Source organism: Diorhabda carinulata, chromosome 5 (assembly GCF_026250575.1).
Source record: "Diorhabda carinulata isolate Delta chromosome 5, icDioCari1.1, whole genome shotgun sequence".
In the NCBI taxonomy this organism is placed as follows: Eukaryota; Metazoa; Arthropoda; class Insecta; order Coleoptera; family Chrysomelidae; genus Diorhabda; species Diorhabda carinulata.
The window spans coordinates 10,672,541-10,686,183 of record NC_079464.1 but is presented as its reverse complement, the minus strand read 5'-3'; the positions used below and the strand labels follow the sequence as shown (position 1 = coordinate 10,686,183).

At 31.5% G+C, this 13,643-nt stretch overlaps 1 protein-coding gene across 1 annotated transcript in view; it reads left to right on the top strand.

Annotated features, from left to right (window-relative positions):
• Positions 1–13,643, top strand: part of LOC130894286 (uncharacterized) — a 462,711-nt gene that overhangs the window by 21,116 nt on the left and 427,952 nt on the right. The window lies entirely within an intron of this gene.

Genomic DNA, 13,643 nt, shown 5'->3' with positions numbered 1-13,643 from the left:
TCCGAAAAAACAAACAACGATATTTGCTTCGAAGTGCTTCATGATTGAACAACTTTTGTTAGATTTGGCTAGTTTTGAAAGACCCATACAGTTGATTGTTGTTTAGTTTCGATTTCATAAACGTTTTTAAAACATCGTAATTGAATTTTTTGAGCATTTCCTTGCACCAATAGATAAGCCTTTTTGAGCATTGTCAAATTATGCGCTATCCATCGCAATGAAATATTTTTGCAGACAAATGTTCATCAATATTGAATTAATGCGAGAGGAACCAATGGCCAAGTATGCCTCAATATCAGAGTCGTCACATGGCAATCTTGTAATATCAGTTTACGTACGGTATCGATGTTTTTGGCATAACAGCCGATTTTGAGCAACCATGACGAAATTCATCCTATAGCGAAGTGCGACCACGGTTGAAATCGAAAAACCAGCAAAATACGGTGGCTCCAGATAGTGCTTCGTCACCAAAAGTCGCAGCGAGTTTATCGGCACACCGCTGTTGGTTTAATCCACGTCGAAAGTCATATAAAATCATCGCACGAAAATGTTGGCTATTTAATTCCATTTTTTGACCAAGACGAATGTTTCAAGTATCTGTAAACCAATAGCACTCATATGAAAACACGTTCTGAGTACATTCATCATTAAAAATGTCAAACTCTATGCTACATTTGACTTATTCACATCAGTGTTGCCATATCTCAAAATTTAATAGCAACCCTCATAGTACAGGTTGTGTTGTTCCATTATTTGTTAATTATATTGTTATTAAACAAGGCTTCTGGATGTTAACGACTAGTAGGCAAGGCTTGAGGAATTAACTGCAGCAAGCCATTTCGATTTTCGTTCCTTGTGTTGTGACTTAAGATATCCCAATTTTATTTGATAATGGCATGGGGGTCGATTAAGTTGGTAAAGGTTAAATGTCGGAGAGTAATATCTGTTCGAAACTTTTATTTACTGCGATGACTCGCAGTTGAAATCCAGTAGAAATATACACGTTATCACAACGGAAAGTATTCACCCTATATAACTGTGATTAAGTGGTGGAATATGTCATAAAAATCTATTAATAAATTTGTGTTTTTTTATTTTTAAACAAATCTATAAAATTGAAATGATAATTCATTATTTCATTATATAATTGTTACAAATATTCAGTGATAGCCGATCAACTAATTATTATTTTGTTAAAATATTTAGTAAGAGTTTTTTGACAGAAAGTTCACCTTTTTATTTTGGTTGTCACTTAACAAATGATTTGATAGCATATTTATTCTGTACACGCGAAAAAAAATTTACTCATTAAATTACCACGTTAAACTAATATCCGGTCAGGAGAGAAAACAGAAATGGTGAAAATTCATGGTACTAGAATCACAGTGCCCATATATTTAATAATGAAATGGAAACTTGGTCATCCATATACTAGATAGCCTCCGTGCTTAAGCTTTTGGGGTACCTCGGAGTACCGAAGTACCGAATTTCATTCATATATATTACAATGGGTACGGAACAGGAATGAAATAAAGATGGTCCCGACTATCGTCTTGAGACATTTTATTCACCTAGAACAAGGTGATACCAATCTGCTAAATATGTTTTTCAGAATAATGTACCTTTTATATCAATGATAAAGTGAATAGATACAATCGAGAGGAGAGATACTTTTAATTGGATGATCGTGCAGGATAGAATGGAGACATTCACATAATAATACAAGTGATATGATAAAAAATGTCTCCCTTGAAATCACTATCGACTTATTTATTTTTTCTATTCTAATAGCTATTGTAGTGGTTACCTTGTTAACCTAGACATTTCATTAAATTAATGTTAATCAATTAATGTGAATATTAAACTCTAAAAATGAAAAAATTTGGGACTAACCTCGTTTCACAATTCACATGTCAAAAAATATAGTTTTATATAACTATTATCATTTTATTCAACTTGTTACAATAAAAACATTTATGGAACTGAATACAAACTCAATATGTAGAATAGAGAATTCACACACCGGCTGCTGAGAATTATTTTAACCCTTGAAGTGACATTTTGATGGCAAGTTGCTAATGTGTGAAATTATAATGAAATGTGTTTCTGTTTCTTGGCTATCAATCTCATACCTTCACTCCCTGCTCCTGAGAACAAACGTCACAAAACCATTTTATATTATTTTTATTAGTTTTTAGAAACTCCAATTCCGAAGTATTATAGGAACTGCAGTTGTAGTGGATCTTTTTCTTGCAATTTCCGTGACATTCCAAATATTTTTCTTCAGAGTTTCCGATTTCTGAGTCGCATTTTACACATAAATTTATTTGTTCGCCACTCATCTTGAGGATTTTGACAGTTTTGTTTGGAAAACAATTGCTTATTGATATTTCTAGATCTAGTTGGGAAATTTGTCATAAAATGATTTGAAGTTTTATTCCATACGTCAAACAGAAATATAAATAGATTGATTGATTAGCTGCGTTTATGGGAACTCTTTGAATGCGGGTTAATTGGTATAAGATAATCGATTCGAGATAATAAGAATTGAATGAATATAAATAAACTAAATGCTTAATCGCTGTGTATATAGTACATTCCACTAATAGTATTACTAACTTTTAATTTCAATGATATGAGAACTTTTCATTAAAATTTTTATATAGTTTCCTTGAATGATGCCTAATCAAACAACTACAAGTTTAAAAAATGCTAATACTCTTACCCAACTCAGTAATTTCATTAATATTTACTTGGAATAAACTGATAGTTAAAATGTTACAATACTAATTTATATATGAATCGAAACAAATTTAATTCCCGTGATATTTTACATGCCCTAAATGAAATGAATATGCAATTAATTAATGAAGTCTGGGAAGATACGCAAGCATAAATTAATTATTAATTAATTAATAATAATATCCAAAACTAGTGGATAGGGTGAAAACAGCAATCACCTCCCTATCCGATGTCTCCTCAATAAAATAATTTATCACTACATACTTCATACTAATCTCCAGTATTTCAACATTCAAAATCTCATTGTTTCTGAATATACCAGTTTAATATAATCATTCCAAAATATATCTACATTTTAACATCAACCACTTTGAGTTCGTGTTTCTTGTATTACAGTTTCTCATTCTGATTCATTTGGTTACGTCACCCAACTCACTAACAGAAAAAGTTGAACTTTATGAGCGTTGAACAAAATTCAATATATCCATATATAACTTTCCTTCCACTTCTCAGACTTTTTTATATGTTTTTCTTAATAACGTGCTCTGATTTTAGGTTTCTTTTAATAGAAAATACGTCGAAACGTCAATTTTCACATATTTTTGTAGCCAATCTTATATTAAGAGAAACCCAAAATATACAATTAATCGAAAAAAATTAGTATATAATGTGAAATTTAGATTAATAAATTTATCTTTTTTTAAATTATTAAATTTCATTTCCAATGTTTGGGGCATTAGCGTCTAATGTCTATCATAAGAAATTTATTTTGAAAATGCATCAGCTGTGAAGCAGCACCACTATGACGACGGAGGGAATGTCACCAACCATCTGTCGTATGCTCTATGATTGCATCTAATTCCATGAACTGATTATATGATCAATGATTCCTTGAGTACCATCTGTCACATGTGTCAACCATCTTGTACTGTGTCGTCTGTGATCGCATTTGTCATCCCTCATATGTCGATGTCTTTTAATAAGGGAATCTAACGATTTCACAAAATCAACTTATGTTCATTAAAAAATAGCCGAGATAGTGTAAACCTATGCCTTCACCGTAAGCGTCTATGTGCATATATAAAAAAAACTCAATTTCACCCTTAGCAATAGTACCTAAATTGCAATAAATAGTTATTTGTATACCAAGGACTGAAAGTGCTACTTTGTTGGATGAGTCTGAAAATTGCGAGACGAGCGAAGCGAGTCGTCCAACAAAGTAGTATTTCAGCCGCGGCGTACACAACATTTTTTAGACGACGCATAAGATCCAAAACTTTTTCAATTACACTGTGGAAAGAAAATAAATAATAGAGAATTATAAACATTTTATTTATTGAACAATATAATGTACTTAATGATATTTGCAATGTTTTCTTTTCATTATCATTCATTAATTTAGACAAAACTTCGGATAAAACATATAATTTCAGAAAATTAAAAATTTAAGGTTATGCAAAATTATCGAAATGAAACTGTCAACATTGAAGTGGCTAGAGTCACATTTAAGGAAGTTAAAGTTGTCTATCCAGAGCGTCCCGAAAGTGTTTTGCAGTACGGAACTATCATTTTCACTACATGGAACACTCAAAACGCAACTTTCGGTATGTAAATGAATACAGAACGAACAACTTTCAGATGGCGTCGTCTAAAAAAGATAATTCACTGTCGATTTACTTTATTTAAATACTAACAATGATTTCTGGGAGTATAAAAAATTTAGAATGCATAATTTAGTAAAAAATTATGTTTAAAGTCGAAAAATTATTTTTGGAGTTTCTTCTTTTTTCCAAAATTTCGGAAAAACTATAGTTTATAGGTAAAAATTAGTTCAGAATAAAAAGTTAGTATTATTTTTATCAAACATTTTGCTCATTTTAATTTTTTTATTTTATAAAATAACTGAGATATGACCTTACAAAACTTACCCTAAGGTATGACAGGTACCATTTTCTAACCCATTAAACATTACTCTTTTGAAAATAGAGGGCTAAAAAATTTAAGTTTATAGGCTATAAAATTCCTTATAAAACTCCGTTTTAAGCGACTGAATAGCTTGAAAATTAACCGATATATTGCCTAAAAATAAAATACAAAAATTTTTTTTTTGGAATAAGGAGCAGTATAGATTTTGGAGTATACATCGGAGATACACGAGAAAAAACATCGTACAGCTGCATGACAAGCTTAATTCCGAATTTTCATGTAAATTGATGAGGGTTCATGGAAATCGGAGGTAAAATCACTTTTTTACTTTGTTCGCCTGTACTATGAAGGTTTTAATTTTTAATTTTTGTCTTGCTATAGAAACATGTTATTAATACCAAGTATGCGACAATGTCCATATTGGAAATTTTGTATATTGCTTGAAAGCTGCAGAAATTCTCAGCATCAGCTGTACTATTTTGTCTGAAATAGAATTAAACAGTAATAGTGGAGTCCTATTAAAACCATAAACCAAAAAAGCATTACAAAACAACTTCCACTACTTGAAACTAAAAACAAAACCAAGCATAAAAGAAAATCGATTGTTAACACCACGGTCGCTATTTCAATAATTTCACTATTAGGTCTATAGATGATGAACACTGACCTTTCTATAGATATCTATTCCTTTAAGTAGGCGATAACATTTCCTAAGTTGTAACCTACTATAAAGTTTTAACTGTAATAAAGTATGTGGTTGGAATTTGGTATATAAACCAACACATCTAATTTTCATTAACAGTAAAAAGGTCAATCAAATTTTATAAATTCGCATTAGAGAGCGAATCAATAATCATCTTGATGAAACTAAATCTATTATCACTTTCATCAACTTCTTGTAATCTATAGGGATAGTATAATCTCAAAATCTAATCAGCAGATTATTTATGGAGCAAATCCAAATTTTACTAGATTAAAAAAGATTTTAAATACGATTTTAGAAGTGTACAAATTATGGATGCAAATAGAAGTAACAGATATGATTCGAATACAATGAAATAAAGTATACTGATGTTTTTTCTAGTTCTATTTTAATGAGATTTTTAAAAGAGAAAAATCTTTTAGAGATAACGCATCAAGTAAGTGAAAAAATTACTTTCAGTCACATCGGGCACATTTTTTGGAAAATATGGTGATATAAATAATGAATTCATTTCGCCAATATATTTTCATGAATACATGTTCCTCGCTTCATTAAAACTATCGGCTTCCAAACGTAACAGACGTTCATAGAAAATAATAAATTGGATGAAATTTCAAGAGCTAAGAAATAAGTACATATCAACTGTTTTGCTAACATTAAATAAAATAGTCCAGTCAATGTGAAACAAAAGTCAGTTACAAAAGTGAAGTGATAATGTTTCTACCTGGGAACGAAACAGGATCAAATAGAGAATAATATGACCTCAATGCAGTTTCAAATGCAATGCAATACCAGCCAACACTTGCGATATCTCTATATTATTAAAACCAAGTAAGGTATATGAATATGTACTTAATTCCCATCATTGTGTTTTAGTCAACTAACAATTCCCTTAATACCCTTTGATGCTTACCATAAAAATATCAAATACAACCAATACCAATTCAACAAACCACCTTTCCACATTCTTCAGCCTACTCGCCAACCAATATTAATTATAACAACGATCCAGAAACATCTAGTGAAGACGAGCTGATTTTAAATGGAAACAACGGAGGCTCACTGTCTAATAAACAGTCGTGGCGAACAGTAGGGACAAAAATAAAAAGATATAAACACCAGATGCCAAAAAAAGAGCATGAAATTATACTCACAAACAGATTTTAGTCACTTCCAGAGGAAACTAATACTGAAAGCTAAAAGGATAAAAATCAACCCATCTATATATATTGCGTGACTGATTTTAACAAAATATGAGAAAACTTATCATGTATGAGACAGAAACATTGTTCACCATACGTAAGAATTAATGAAATAAAGAGCCTACAAAGAATTTATCCCAGTCCTACACCATTCAATACCATTCGCTGCAAGAAAAGCCGAAATTAAGAAAAAGGGTCATAAGGTAAGGAGCATCACAAATATCAGACACAGAATAAGTAGGGAACCATTGAATTACAATTACAATAAACAAATATTTGAATTTCAATGTGTAGAACCACCATGAATTGAAAGGAATATACCACAATGCCAAGATTTTGGTCATATTAAAACATATTGCACAAAACCATATAATTGCGTCAAATGTGCTGCACAAATAATACAAAGACTTTAAAAACCCAAAAAAAAACATACCAACAAGCTGTAAATACTGCAACGGGGTCCACCAATCCATTTACAGAAAATCTTCTGTTCTAAATGCTAGATTCAACGGAAATACAAAAAAACTAACGATCCAAAATCCAGTTACCAACTTTTATATGAACTAACCCAACAAACTCATATCTATAAAGTCAGTTGTACAGACGCTCCCAACGGAAACACAAATGCGATTAATAACAACAATAATAATTCACCGGCCGACATCATTTTCCTTGTTCAAGTTCTGATTATTTTTTTTCACTAATTTGGTAGTGCTGATCACGAAATTATACCTCATTTTATCATATCACATGAGGTTTTTAAAAAAATTAAGACATTGGCTATTTTAAATTTTTTGATTAAAATAAATAAAATTTTAGATTTTGGCGCTCTTGTCTCGAATCGTGCGGCCTCTCGTGAGAAAATATATTAGTTGCAACAACAATACACCCATTCGACACAGGTTACATGCAAATAAACCTCTACAGTTACTTTATTTATAAACTTTTTACTGAAATGAGTGTGTTTATTTAAAAAAATTTCTTATGTTTTACTTTTAGTGTTTAATAAATTTTATGTATGTTTTGTTGTTGAAAAACTGTTAAAACAACAGAATGTCTTCAAAAAGTGTCATAATAATGCGGATACATTTTGTTATATTTGTGGAAACTTTATGACTTTAAAGCAAAAACAAAATCTCAAAGTAGGAACAAATTTAATTAGTCCTGAAAATATTTTACTACCTCCGCTTCATATCAAACTCGGTATGATGAAACAGTTCGTTAAAGCATTGGATAAAAACAATGCTAGTTTTGAATACCTGTGTAAAAAAATTCCAAGATTATCTGAAGCAAAAATTAAAGAAGGAGTGTTCGATGAACCGCAAATCAGATCTTTGATGGCTGATGAAAAATTTGATGCCGCAATGAATAACACTGAATCAGATGCTTGGGTGGCGTTCAAAGATGTTGTCAACAATTTTCTAGGAAATAATAAACATCCCGACTATAAAAATAAGGCTGCAAACTTATTGGATAAGTATCAAAAATTGGGGTGTAATATGAGCATAAAACTCCACTTTCTAGATTCAATTGTGGACTTTTTTCCTGATAATCTTAGTGATTACAGTGAAGAGTAGGAAGAAATGTTTCATTAGGACAAAAAAACTATGGAGACAAGGTACCAAGGTCGATGGAATGTAAATATGATGGCTGATTACTGCTGGTTACTGACACGTGATATTACTGAAGTTACTCACAAAAAAACTACACCCAGAAGTAATTTTGTCGCGAAACGTAAAAGATGTCACTCTAAATAGTCCTGTAGCACACAATGTTTTCTTTGTAAATGTTCAAATATATGTTTTTGTAATATGATTATTGATTTTTTTTTAAATTTTGAAAATTTGAGAAAAATTTGAAAAAAATGCTTTTTCCTTCTTTTGAAAAAATCTGATGTGATAGGGCAAATATGTAGGTGTTTTTGTGTTTAAATTAGTATAAATTGGTGATATTTGTGGCTCAAATACAAACAACTTTCAAAAAATCTTCATTTGTCGGCCGGTGAATGAAGCAGATGAACTATAATATATTCTAAATGAATTCAAAAATATGATTTCGCAACTTCTAAACCAAAACAGCATGATTTGAACTATGCTAACTACAGTCATCAACAAAATAATTTTTAAATCATTAAGAAATGTATCGTGGAATGCTAATGGCATTTCAAATTATTTCCTAATAACTCTTGGTTCAAAATTCCTATTTACAGGATATTAGAGCGTCAAACACATCACTTGGAGGTCCAGATTAATCACACTTGAAAGCCGAACGCTAATGTCTATTATGCAACAAAATAACCTGAACTATCTGTCAACGGGTGAGCCAACATACTGGCCTACAGACGTCAACTAGATTACAGATCTGGTAGAAATTGCAGTAAAAAAAGGAATAGGTGACACTCACAGTGCAATGTAGTCAAATTTCGATTTAACATCAGACCATAGCCCAATAATAATAACTATAAGTACGCATGTAACATCACCTAAGCTAACAACTAAAGAAATAAACTTTCAAAAATTTATTGAATACACAAAAATTAGACTAGATATCAGCATAAAAGAAAATCCAGATATTGAGCAAATTGTAGACTAACTAACAACAGTTATATAAAAAGCAAGGCGAGACGCAACATCATAGTGCCAAAAAAGTCTACAAGAAAACTATAACATTCCACTCCATATAAGAGAACTTGTAGCAAAAATAAGGAGCCTTTCTCGTGAAGGCTACTCTATTTGGAAAGCTACAAAAAACATAAATGACCAATGAAAACCAACTCAGCTTTACCACAATCACATATGATCTGGTCTGGTACAAATTTAAAAAAAACAACTTTTTTCGCAGAACACCTTGCAAATGTATTCTCAGCCCCAAAAAATATTAAAATTTAAAATATAAATAGTTATCTCAAAGCTCTATGCCAATTATATCTACTTTTGATGACATTTATCTCGTCAGAAGTTCGACAACAAAGAAAAACTTCCAAATCGTAAAAAAGCTTCTGGAGCTGTTAACAGTATTATTTAACAGTACATTTCGCCTTCGATACTACTCAATACAATGGAATCATGCCCAGGTCATTATGATTCAAAAACCTGCAAACCTGCAATAGAAGCTTGTTCATATCATCGTATAAGTCTACTCCCAATAATATCAAAAGTACTTGAAAGGCTACTTTTATATAAATTTCGAACTGTAGTTCTCATCAACGAACTCATACCAAAACAGAGATGTGTGCTGGAGTATTTCTCTACATACAATAGGTGTTCCACAGAGTCTGGCAGGATGGTCCTCTCTACAAACTAAAACTACATTTAACGGAACAACTGTACTTTAATTTTAAATCTTATCTCACCGACCGCTACTTTCAAGTCAAAATTGAAGATACCTAAATTACTCCCATAGAATCTGGAGTACCTCAAGGCATCTTTCTAGGCCCGTTTCTGTATTTGATATTCACAGCAGATGTTCCAACTTCAGAAGATATTTTCATAGCAAACGTTGCAGACGTCACTGCAATCATGGCGACAGATATATACCCAACTGTTGCTGCAGAAAAAGTACAAAATCATCTAAATTTGTTACAAAACTGGCTCCAACAGCGGAAAATTAACGACAATGCCAGTAATTCAGTGCAAATAACATTTACAACAGTAAAATCTGCTTTGTCAAAAATGTTCATTATTAATATTCCTCCAGTGGTCAAGTTCTTTAGATTTAGATGAAAAACACATGTCAACAACAAACAGTTAGCTATGAAACTAAAAAATAGGTCATAATTCAGATTTAAAAATAAATTGCTCATTTACAAAACTATATTCATACGAATTTGGTCGTATGGAATAGAACTATAAGTAAACCTTTAATTACGAAGATACTCCAAATATTCAAATCCAAAGGCTCCGTATGTTAAGTAAAGCCCCTCGGTATTATTCTAACCAAACAATTTATCACGATCTAAATAGCCCACCAATCAAAGATGTGATAAAGAATATTCCATAAGATACTAAAATCGATCTAATGACCAAAACCATGAATTAATAAATCATATATTCAACCAGCGACTAGCAGAGAGGAGATTGAAGACACTATTGCCAGAAGGTCTCCCACAATAAATACTCTAAGAGTACCGTCAATGGATGGCTCCTGACTCACTTTTGTAACTTATGGACTATTTACTTATTACTTACACTGTTTATTGAGTAATTTTTCACGAAAAGTTTCTAACTACAGGAAAACTGTGCCAATAAGCATATAGTTATTTGGAATTTATTCAATGTACTAAATTATTATATTCAGGTATAAAATCTTTATCAAAAGTTGACAGAGTTGTCATTTTATTAAGGTAATATTCCGTACAACCTATTCAGTCAAATATTAAATAAAAAAAATATGATTTTCAGAATCGAATGAATAAAATTGTATACAAACCTCAGTAGTGTGTTCGAAATGTTTTTCAGCATTCTATAATATAAATTCCTAGCTGCTAATAGTGGAACATCACTTGACCGATGAATGTAATCATAAAATCTGATTTGTTGAATAATCGTCTAGATATGGCGTTCATAAATATTTAATAAAAATGCTACGGCTACGGAACCATATTTTTATTCAAATCTCAAAATATCTGACAGAATATCATCAACTAAAAATATCACCAAACTTCTACGTTTTCACAAATGCTACATCTCAGTTAACACTTTCGGAATACAATCCTTGAGATCCTTGAAATTCAAAAAACTTGGAATATATAAAATATAATAATGTGTAACAAAAAAACAATAAACTTCTTTTAAACGTTGATTTCTTGTTTACTTTGGGAACATACATCGCAGAACCATTTAATATTGCTCTTGTTTACTTCCAAGAACTCCAACTCTGAGGTGTTGTAGTTACTGCAAGTATAATGGAGGCTCTTCTTGCAATTTCCATTACACTTCAAACATTTTTCTTCCAAGTCTTTTATTTTTTCATCGCATTTAACACATGAATTTATTTGCTTGTCGGACATGATTAGTTCTTTTATGAAGTTATTTACTTTTTTTTTGTTTTTATCTCGTAAACAACTTTTGTTTTTCGTTGCGTCTTAGATTAGTACTAAAATTTATATTTGAATCATAGACTATCAGCGATGAGATAAGGCAATCCAATCATAATCCAAACATATGTCACACACATATGTCGACTATCGATAATGTAATACTTTCTTATGATTACATTTCTTTTTTAATGTAGTTCTTTAAATCTGATCCAAAGAAATCAAAACAACAAATAAATTTACTTAATAATACTGAAAAACAACGGTGATCAGATCAAAATTTGAATCTCCATCATCATCTGTCATATTCTGATTGTGCAGATCTTTTATTTTCCAATAGAGTTGAGAAATTATGGTAGTTGTTATCTAACTTTGGTTGGAGACCACTAACTCAATCTTTTGAATATGTTTGCCAATTAATTGCACACGAACATCCCAACTGATCGAATTAATGACTAGATTCAGACATGACAGAAAACTTCTTTTTAAATTATGCTGAAAGTTGGTTAGGTTAGGAGTTACCCTCACCTAGGTAAACTATGGAATTTGAACCCTCTACTGCAAGGCCCATTGTTTTGATTCCATTTTATTTCGGAACGAACTGAGATAAATGCTACAATCAGGAATGCATTTAGATTTAGCAAACAAAAATGTAGCGGTCAGAGCATTATAGAGTAAGATGATAAGATTATGTTTCTTTAGAACGAACTTTGAAGTACAATTCGTTCTTTTCCAATGAAATTTTCCAACGACTTTACGAACATTGCTTGCACAGGCGCCTTAACACCTTTGTTTTTTAAGGTTACGTTCAATTGGGCCATCTTTTGATTTAATATGGATACAAAAATAAACGATCAATTTCTTCTTGAATGTGTAACTAATTACAAAACCCTCTACGATAATTCAGATAAAGGGTATGAATCTGTGTATAAATGTGAAATACGACAATTAGAACCAGTGCGCATGTGTTATGCACGGCATGAAATGCAACATCCTGAAGCCTGTAGCCTCTATGGACCGTATCAGCCTTGAATTAGATTAGAAATGCTAACAATGTTCCTTGTATGCCAAGCATGTGTGCTGTGTTTCCACTTCGATCGCGAATTGCAAGAGAAATGTACCCTTTTGAATTATAAACTGGCTATCCCATTACTAAACTCTCATTCCAAACAGAATAATTTGAGTATAAACAGTAGTTATTCTTGGAATAAAACGGGATCGGAGTGTAAACTAAATCAGGTTTGTTGCCAAGCTTTATATTTTATTCATAAAACTAGAATTGTCAAAGCACGTGTCGGTAGAAATAATACAAATATTATGTATTTGTTGTGATACCCTTCATTTGAGATTTGGCATATACCATTTGACACATGTTCTGTTTTGGCGAGTCAATTTGAGATGTAACGTCATACATTTTATGTAAATTTTAAAATACTTTCAAAGTTTATTTGAAAAACTGACCTCAATTTCTACACTATCCATCGGAAGATAAGAAAACCAAAAATTTTGTGAGTTAAAAATGAAAATCTGGGTCCAATTGATTAAGCACGGCATCTGATAGGATTATACCGATCCAACTACATCATTTCATAAAAACATTGATCACTGGCAACTTCTAGTCTACATATCACCAACAACTTCAACATTGGTACGGACAAAGAACCCCAGCATCCAACATCTTAAATACGTAGATTTTTTGTTCTCCCCAGCGAAACTGTCGAACATGCCTGTATTTTTTCCTGAACAGTCTTTTTTCCAGCTACTCCCTCTGGCATGCTATCTTAGACGAGCTTGGTAGTAATGGTGGCGCGTTTGAATACGTGATTGATGGCGATATTTGTGGTGTTAGAATCTGATGTTTGCTCCGAATATCAGACAAAGATAATCTACACGCACCGTTGGGAAAATGCAGATCTACATTCTGATAAATTGAGTGAGAGTCCTCTCATGCACAAAGCTTGAAATGGAAGTACACTATTGTGACGTAAGGTTCTTTCTTTTTTCTCTCTTAGGTAGAACAAAACATATTATGAAA